Here is a 9955-nt window from a genome sequence, read left to right on the forward strand (position 1 = left end):
ATCACAGCATGTGTAGGAAGCTGGGCCTGTCCAAAGTGCGTGTTAAGCCTTATTTTTCAGTTGAACCCATTTCACGCTCCTGAGATGATTCTCCCTTGCTGAAACTAGGTGCAAGCTGCCATTACCCTGGATGGCTATGTGAGGCCAAGGGCACTCAGAAAGTGGTATTGTTCAGCCATAAAGAACTAGAGATAATAAAAATCTGTCACATTTATTCTCTACTAGGATGCCTTGATCAACCAAATGTAAGTGGATAGTGTGCACTGGAGAGCTGGGAGGTGTAATGCTGTAATGGGAAGTGCAAAGCTGGTGGACAGGGACCTTTCTCACTAATAACCTCTCACATTGCCATGGTAAATCTCTATATCTGCTCTTGTGCAGATGTCTGCCAGTGATAAATGTATCCCCCTTTTGAAATTCCCCTTGTCCTATAGCTCATGGAACTTGGAATCCATTTACCCCTCTGCAACCTGGGGAATCATTCTGTTAGACAGGTTTATAACACCCACGTGTACAATTACATGCAAAAGCCACTGAGAATTTGTACATAAGGAAGGACAGAAAAGGGGGAAGGGAACAAAGCTTTGAGATTAGCAGCTGGCGCAAAGAGATCCTTCAACACCATGGCAGTGGGTGGGTAGGAATCTTGGCTGGTGAATACATGAGTGGCTCATTCTAGTGCAGATGTTAGTGGTACTTTACATTGGGAATCAGAGACACTTGTCCTCTGTAGATTTACTCAACATTCTCTGTAGGAACTGCTTGTGCCTATTCTCACATACACCCTTTTCATCACACTGTGCACTAGCAGGATACTCAAGAAGATCTGTTCCAGGCGACATCACAGGCCTCCTGTGGACTACTGAGGCAGCTACAAGGACAAAAATTGAAGGGATCATGGGCACACCTTCTCAGCTCACTCCTTTGAGTCTCCCCAGTTACAGAAAGCACCTTTTGTCTGCACTTGTGTGCCTGGTGTAAAAAATGCAGGAAAATTAGGAGCATGTATCTTACTTAAGCTACGTCTTCACTTGCTATGCCAGAGATTGATTTTCTGGTGTTCTATTTAGAGGGTCTGGCAAGGACCTGCTAAATCGAACACTGAGGGCACCACTAATTGGCACCAGTCCTCCTCAATTCACAAGGAGTAAGGGAAACTAACGGAAGCACTTGCTTCAATCAACCTCCCGCAATGAAGATAGCCCTAAGGTCAGTTTAAGGTATGTTGACTCTAGCGATGTTATTTACGTAGCTGGAGTTGCATACCTTAAGCCAATCTTCTGGTTTATGTCTAGACCAGGCCTTAGTGATACCAGAATTACCAATGATGAAACTGCAGTGTTCACTCTCCACATGTAACCCAGAATCCAGGCTGATGTCTTTCCATGTGTACTAATTCTTGGAGTTAATTGTGTGCCGGTCAGTTGCATTTTTAAACCCGTTGTGTTGATTTCTCTGTGTGGCTTTGTTTCTAAGGATGACCTAATAGGAAATCAGCCCCATCACATTCTTAGGCATGAGATGTGCATTAAGCAATTAAGTGGAGCAATAAATATAGCACTTGTTTTGACAAAGCCTTCATTTCCTAGTCTAACAACAAGAATAATCAAACTTCTGTAGAAAATTAGTTTCTGGTCGTACTGGGAAACATGCCAAACTCAATTCAAGCCGCTTGGATCGGTGGCAAACAGCAGGAGTCCTTGCTTTGGGATGCACCTGCAAACATGCTGCAAGAATCTTTGCATCCCCTTGCCCCCTTTTACTCAGTCCCCAATCTGATGGGAAAGAGCCTTCTGTGGAGTTAGCTCAGCAGTTTTCAAACTTTTTTTCTCATGACCTAGTTTTGAAAATGGTTGATTCTCACGACCCAACATAATTTGACTAGATGTAGGCTCTAGGGTGGGGCTGAGAATGAGCACTTTAGGGTGTATAAGGGGGCTCTGGCTTGGGGGGTCGGGAGGGTCAGGAGGGGCTTACCTTTAGTGGCTCCCAGTCAGTGGTACAGCGGGGGTGCTAAGACAGGCTTCCTGCCTCTCCTTGTACCACAGACCATGCTGTGCCCCAGAAGCAACCAGTAGCAGTTTCCCAGCCAATGGGAGAGTAGAGCTAGTATGCAGGGTAGGGGCAGTGTACAGAGCCCTGTGCACTCTGCCTCCACCCAAGCTAGGAGCTGGGCCTGTTGCTGGCTGCTTCTAGGGCACAGTGCAGTCTGCAGTACCAGGACAGGCAGGTAGCTGCCTTAGCACCTCCACAGGTCACCTGATCCCCCTCCAGTAAAGGGACCCAGTGCCTGATGTTCTGAACAGTACAGCTGGTTGCTTTGGGATGAAGACAGTGGGTAAATACAAGAGATAGTGTGACTCAGCATTGGCTGAAGCATGAAAGCAAAGCAGGTCCAACGTGAACAGCTTCATTTTCTTGCCAAATTCACCAGACAGCAGGAAAGTCTTTGCTCATTTGATTGTGGAGGTGAGCTGGGAGCCCCGCAGAACAGATCAGAACGGTAGCAATTTCGCCATGAAGTAAAATTCAGATGCTCTGATTAATCACAGCATCCGACTCTTTCCTTTTCTTGCCGAAGGGGGCTGGCTTGTTGGCTCATTATGTGACTGGAACATGAAGGCTGTGAGGCTGACAAGGAGAGGAAACTCTGTCTCAGCACTTTCCAATATCCCCCCGCCCTCCACCTCCTCCGCCAACCTCAATCCCCAAGCATTTGCTGCAGAACACTGCTGCCTAGCAACAGCACCGTGGGCGATGTCGCAAGGCCTCAGACTGAGAAAGGGGAATAAACAACAGTTCCTGGATTTGTCTAGTGTTGCAGCTGTGGGAGGCTCATTGGCCTACCAGCATCTGCTGGAGATATTTTCAGAAACCAGGCTAATATACAAAAGACTCTGACTGCAATATTAATGATGATCACCGTGCCTCTGAGGGGCTTGAATTTTGCTCTGCATAACCAGTGCTTGAGGCCTGACTAATGGCTGACCCATTGCTGAAACCTAAACAAAACCTTGGGTGTCCTAAGCAGTTTTAAGAATATAAAATATTAACTCAGATCCAGCTATGATTAAAAGTGCTGTACAAAGGGAGCAGACATGTCACCCCGCTCGGCATTTCAAATCATTTAAATGAGCACAAGGGGCTGGCCCAGGGCTGCCAAATGTGTCATACAGGTTGGACCTCCCTGGTCCGGTTCCCTCGGGGCCTGACTGGTCACAGACAAGGGAGTTTTCTGGACCAGGGAAAGTCAGGGGGAGGGCGGTACCAGTCTCTCTGCTGGGCTCCTCTCCCCAGCTGCCTTTCACTGCTGCCCCGGCCTCCTGGCTGTGGCAGCCCCAGGTCTCACAGCCCTGCAAGCTCCGGCAGCCCCGTGAGCTCTGGCAGCCCTACCGACTGTGGGAGCCCTTTGAATTCTTGCAGACCCACCAACTGTGAGCTCTGCAGCCCCTCCTCCCCACTTCCCAGTTCTGCTGGCTGCAGCCCCCTGATCCTGCGGACTCTAGCATTCCCAGCGGCTTCCCAGCCCGGACAGCTGCTGGCTCTTTGTGCCCTCTGTGCTCCGCTGCCCCACTGTCCGGCTCTGCTCCCAGCCACTGGCAACCTCCTATTCACACCTCTTCACTCTTTCCCTTATTGCTCGCGGTTCTTCCTCTCTCCTCCCAACCCACCTGGTTGGGAGAGACTTGCTTCCGAAGCTGGGACTGGGATGTGTAGCTGCTTGATGAAGATAGGAAGTGACCCTGGCCAAGTAGGGGCTGGCATGGTTGATGACCCAGAAGCCCCCATCATCCCCTGCTTGCAAAAACCAGTCTTTGGGTGTCCTATCAGTAGATCTGACCCAATATTGTCAGGTCCTTTACTTTTTGCTTGAAAACCGATCACCTGGCCACCCTAACCTGGTCTTGAAAACTTCAGGAATAAAAAGGAAAGATGGAATCTCTCTCAACTGAGTACAAAAGCCCCCTTTCCCCCCACACACTTGGCATAAACCCACATTACAGCCGTTCAAAGTATCGTAGATCTGGGAGAGTATGAAATAAATTTCTATACAGCATTTATGCACCCCCTTCAGTGCCCTGGAGGTGGGGGAATATTCATTATCAAGTGGGGATAGGGCAAGAAATGAAAAACACCCATTAGCAAATTTTCCCATACCATGGAGATTGCCACATTCCCCATCATTTCTGTTGGGATCACTCATGCCAGGAGTCAGCGTGAAAAAGCTGTTGCAGACTCCCCTGTGTCTGATATCTAGTCATCAGACAGAGAGAAACAAGGTGAGGGGGAAGGGCTGGCTGGGCTTTCCAGACTAACAGCTGCAGGGAGAATGTGACTGAGAGTGAGGTAGGATGCTACTGGAGGAGAGAGGAGAAATCTACCACTTACTGTGAGTACAAAAAAAATATGTATTAACAGTTTGGTCTTTGCCATTGCTCTACAAGGTAATTACAGTTAGAATCAATAACTTGCAAGGTGTGACTGGATTAGGGCTGATGCCATTGGAACTGTCCTGTTTCCTGCAAATTAAGATTTGAAGGACATAGCAAAAAATTAGGACAAATGCGATGTCATCAAGTTAGATTTTGCACAGTGATTTGGGGACGGTTGCATGATCGATAACATTTGTACATTATGATGTTACGCTCAGTGATCCCTGTAATCTGTGTGCTTGTATGGCCACTCATGAGAAATTCAAATGTTGCCCAGCTGATTAGCAGAGCACCCATAGCTAGGTTTTTGTTTCTACTGGTGGTGCACATTCACGTGCGCCTCGGAGCACATCAGATTTTATTCGGCATATAGATAGCAAAAAACTACACATGTATGGAAAAGGTTAGAGTAGGGTGGGCAATAAAAAAATGGCAGCCCACAGGGTTAGTCCTTGGTGGGCTGCTGCCTCTATGTTTACCTGCACTTCCACAGATATCGGAGGATCACAGATCTGGTTGGCCACGAATCACTGCTTGTGATGAAAGCAGCAAGTTAGCATGAAGTTACAATTTCCAGTGCTGTACATGGGCCTAATGTGAGCCTGCCAAGAGCTGAATCTTGTGTCATTTTTTATTTTGCCCTGAAATCTTTTATCAAAAATGAAACCCAAAGGCCCTCATACTTAAATAGCTTCTCCTAAAATGAGCCCAGAGTATTTGTCACTGTATCCATGTGAGAGCAGATACTTACAAAATCACAGCTGGATACATTTTGTATGGTTCCCATGGGGGTCAGCTTTTCAAAGATGCATGTTTCTGTGCACCCAGTTTGGCCACATGCAACTCTTGCAGTTGTTTCTGGTGCAGCTTCTGTTTCAGAAAAGAAAATATATCATTCATGCAAAACCAGCTTCTAGATTGCTAGCTTCTTGGGGCACAGACTGTGACTTCAGTTACGTGGTGTTTATTGCAGAGCAAACTATCACTCCCAAATAAACAATAATAATACACTTAACCAAACTCACCCCTAGTATAAACCATTGAAAAAATGCTCTTGGGTAATACCTGTTTGGCAGGCACAGAAAAAAAGAGGGCATGCCAACTGGTACAGATGCCAAATCAACCTCCACATTTTTTATCTTGTTTAGCTTTGGGCACTATGGCTTACTGCTGAGACATGAAAATCATTACAGGTCACTGAAGGATAATGAGGCTATTTGTACATGGTAAGGCTCTGACCGATGCTTCTAATCTGTTTTTTGGAAATACCATTTTTGGAGACCTAGTATCTTACCCAGACACAGACTCTCTGGCTTGATAATACATTCTACAGCAAACAATGCAAGATCAGACCCTTTCTAATACTGCATCATGCTCTTAATTCCTTGATTGGCCCTAAGAGAGCAGCTTCACACAAGTTTATTAGTTAATTGATTAGGCATAAGCAAAATGGCCTACCCATGAGTGTTCACATAAAGTAATACTCTGAGACAAAATAGTATGGAATACAACTGAACACTTTTAATTACATGTTTATAACTAAACGAAGGAAATGGAAAAAATGCCATCCAGTTTCTAAGGCTACACCAGGTTGTGTTTTAAAGGTCTTTCTCTCTCTCATGAATACCGTAAATATCTTAATTCAAATTTTTATTTTATTTTTATCTTGTCCAGGAAGACAAATATGTGGCAGATTTCGTCAATGGCACAATTAATTACTGCTCACATTTCAACTTGTAGATATAGGACCTTAATATTTCCCAGTTACCATTCATCTCTTGTGTAGGCTTCCTTCTTTCTTCCATGCTGCCCCTCCTCATGCAAGGAATCTTCCAATTTGTGAAAAAAACCCTTTTCTTCTCATTCAAGACTCAGTCCTTCAGACTCACACATTAACTCATGCCAATTGTTCACCTTCTGTATCCTATTTATAGGGGAATGAAACAGAGAAGGGAAAATGGATGACTATAGGAAGAAGAAAAAAGCCACAGAAAACACACTCTAAGGCTGTGTCCAGACTCAGGGGTTTTTTCGAAAAAAGTAGCCTTTTTTTGAAAAAACTTCCCCTGCGTCCAGACTCAAGCCGCGTTCTTTCGAAATTAATTCAAAAGAACGCGGCTTTTCTTTCGATGGCAGTAAACCTCATTTCACGAGGAAGAACGCCTTCTTTCGAAAGTTCCTCTTTCGAAAGAAGGCGTTCTTCAACGTAAATAGGGCTTCTTCAAAAGAGAGCATCCAGACTCACTGGATCCTTTCTTTCGAAAAAGCAAGCCGCTTTTTCGAAATTTCTCCGTGCAGTCTAGACGCTCTCTTTCGAAAGAGGCTCTTTCGAAAGATGCTTTCGAAAGAGCCTCTTTCGAAAGAAGCCTGCAGTCTAGACATAGCCTTAGGGTATGTCTACACTACCCTCCTAGTTTGAACTAGGAGGGTAATGTAGGCATACCACACTTGCAAATGAAGCCCGGGATTTGAATTTCCCGGGCTTCATTTGCATAAGACGGGCGCCGCCATTTTTAAATCCCGGCTCGTTCGAACCCTGTGCCGCGCGGCTACACGCGGCACGGACTACGTAGTTCGGACTAGGCTTCCTAGTCCGAACTACCGTTACTCCTCGTGGAATGGTAAATTTCCTCTTGTCACTGAGTTCTTTGCTGTTCTCATTAGTATAGGTTTTCTGTCTCCCAGCTTTTCTAAATGTCCATTGATTTTAACACACTGGTTTCCAGGCTTTAGTTTCTCCCTGTGTCAACTGAGCTATGCTTTTTTGAAGGCTTCATCATTTCTTCTGAAGTCCCTATTCTGATATGTTTTCATCCTAATGCTATGGCTTGAAGCAACTGATAAAACTTAGCTAATTTTATTTTTTGCAAATAGATTTGCAATCTCATCACAATTTAGCAGCTTCTTTCAAGAGTGTCCTTCTCCCTCATGTTGACCAGATTGATGTAACAATTATAGCCTGCTGACATCACTATATAATAGTTGATGAAAATTGTTACCCGGGGTTCTTCCATTTCAATCTACAACCTGTGCTCCTAGTGTAATACTGTACTGTCCTTTTTTATTGAATCTGTGATTATTTCATGATCATAACTACCATATTATGTTTGAAGACTACATTCACAATTAACCACAATTGAAAATTTAATATAGAACTCTTCATTTTCATATATTAAGTTGAATGTAGAACTCATCATTTTCATCAACTGTCATAGGGAGTATACAGGTCTACATAATAGTTGGACTAGCTGAAGTGTGAATTGAAGGAGGGTTTAGATAAATGTCCGTAGGCCAAATATAACCTGTAATCAAACAGAGTTGCATTAACATCAATTATCCATGCACTGCACTGTGGATGCAGTAGAATCTCTATTTTGAAAGTATGTTGGCGACACATACATTTTCTTTCCCATCGTGTATTATTCCCTATTTTTCAAGAGTACCAGTCAAGAGAACACGAGAAAATTCCCCTCTGGTCTGTATAATTTCTTATACCATTCTTATCACCATAGTATCTGAGTGCCATCTACTAAATAGTGTGACTATACATCTGCTATGTGTTGTCTGGCCTCTCACCCTGTCACTGGAGGAGAAGCAATTGGAGGAGAAGCAATTGTAGTGACGTGTTCATGTATCATCCTTGAATGTCAATATCTGAGAAATGTATCACTCGAGCGAGAAGCTGCAACATATCCATTCAATGTAATATTGTTCTAACTTTCAAAGCACTCTTGAAACAAAACACAGTTATTTTCCAGCTAACTATATGAAAAGCACAAATCTAGCCAGTCTACACTGTCTTTTTAGAGATGGTGTCAAGGCTAATTCCCCACTCTGGCATGATGAATGCAGAAGTGGGGGCCAGCAAAAGCAACCCCAAAACCTGATCTCTACAGGCTTTGGTACAAAAACTCCCCCCAAAATCCTAATACCCGGATTTTGGGGAATTCGTTGCCACCGTCAAGTCCTTTTGAACCCACAAACACGGGTGGACACTTGAAACCAATCCCAGAGCACCCCAAGCTCTTTTCTCCAAAAAGCTTGAAAAGAAAAGAAAAAATACAAGCTGCAGTCTGTGATTGCTGTCCCCTCGTCAGAGGCATGCAGATCCAACAGGCAGATTTTCCAGGACACAGAAATGAACCAATATCAGGTTAATTAAAAAAAGAAAGAACTTTTATTATTAAAACAAAATCCCAGTTACAAGCATAGTTGGAATGGCTAGATGGTAAGAGCCATCAATTAATATACACATGGAGGATTCCCCTGTGGGCCAAAACTTAGTTGCAAAAGAGAGGAAATCCATTTCTAACAGCACAGAGATCAGATCCAAATTCCCAAACCAGAAAATAATAAAACCTGATGGATTTATCTAGACTTTACCCTACTTACACATTATGAAGAGTCTTTTCCTGGAGAGAGACATGTCTGGTGTCTCCCTCAGTATCTAGAGAACAAACTGGCTCAGAGACAAAGGAGGGAAAACCCCAAATTTCCTTTGTCTCAGTTTGAAATCCCTATCTGCATTTCTATTGGCTGAGCAGATACCTGGCTAGGTACAGGGACACAGTTAGCCCCTTAGTCCCCAGGCTGCTGGCCATCCCTCATGGCCATGACAGATGACGATCAAGGATATTTGAAGAACCTCTCTACTCCAGCAGCATTAGGACCTGACTGGTTCCAAACCAGAGAATTTGTCAGACTACGGAAGGTCAATATTTTCTATCAGCATTACCAACACTTCCACTGCTTACTGGACTCTTAGAAGACATTTAGGGGTAAATTAGTGCTGAATAACAGCACAGAACAATGAGAGCCAGGACTGGGGGCTGTAAATAAACCTTATGAGACAGCTAACTAAAATCATGCCAGACCACCGATGCTGCTGGATCCAGAGTGCTGGACTAGAGAGGTTCAACCAGTAGCATCCCATTGTGCTCGGTGCTGTAGAATAAAAATATGGCCCCTGTCCAAAGGAATTTAAAAACAAGAGACAACATATGGATACAGACAGACAGAGAGTACAATTTAACAATGAGACAATATGGGACAACATGGTAAGCAGTGATCTGAGCATACTAGCAGCCTTACTTTATTTGCATATTTGAATATTACAAAGAAAGCATCATTTCAGAAACCAGGATTTATTTGTGAATGATGCATGATCAGAAAAAAGGCCAAAAGGGTCCTATAAATCAAACAGAGGATCAAGAAATTGGCGAGATTGCAGAGAATTATAGAATAGTTGGGCTTAACTGCAGAAAAGGCACCACAGTCAGGTTTCATGATGTCTGGCAGCGCTGCAACCTGAATGAACAACCTTTACATAAAAATCTAACTGCCTTTTCCTCTTACACTTGTCCCTTCTGCTTTTATTATGTCACGGGTCATTAACAAACAGAAGGAGACCAGCTTCCTTTACCCAGAACTCATTTTGAAGTCTGAAACCTAAACAAAGTTTCCCCGGCATTTATTTCATTAAAGGCAAGACACCTTTCTCAGTTTTAATTAAAAATCTCTGC

The 9955-nt window shown here is 44.0% G+C and overlaps 1 long non-coding RNA gene across 1 annotated transcript; it reads right to left on the minus strand.

The window, feature by feature from the left end:
- Positions 1 to 2458: 2458 nt before the first annotated feature.
- Positions 2459 to 8482, minus strand: LOC142830799 (uncharacterized). Its single transcript, XR_012906307.1, has 4 exons — positions 8366 to 8482; positions 6202 to 6357; positions 5185 to 5303; positions 2459 to 2631 (listed from the first exon to the last, which is right to left on the minus strand). It is a non-coding gene; the product is annotated as an uncharacterized LOC142830799 (long non-coding RNA).
- Positions 8483 to 9955: the final 1473 nt, after the last annotated feature.

Source organism: Pelodiscus sinensis, chromosome 10 (genome assembly GCF_049634645.1).
Source record: "Pelodiscus sinensis isolate JC-2024 chromosome 10, ASM4963464v1, whole genome shotgun sequence".
Taxonomy (NCBI): Eukaryota; Metazoa; Chordata; order Testudines; family Trionychidae; genus Pelodiscus; species Pelodiscus sinensis.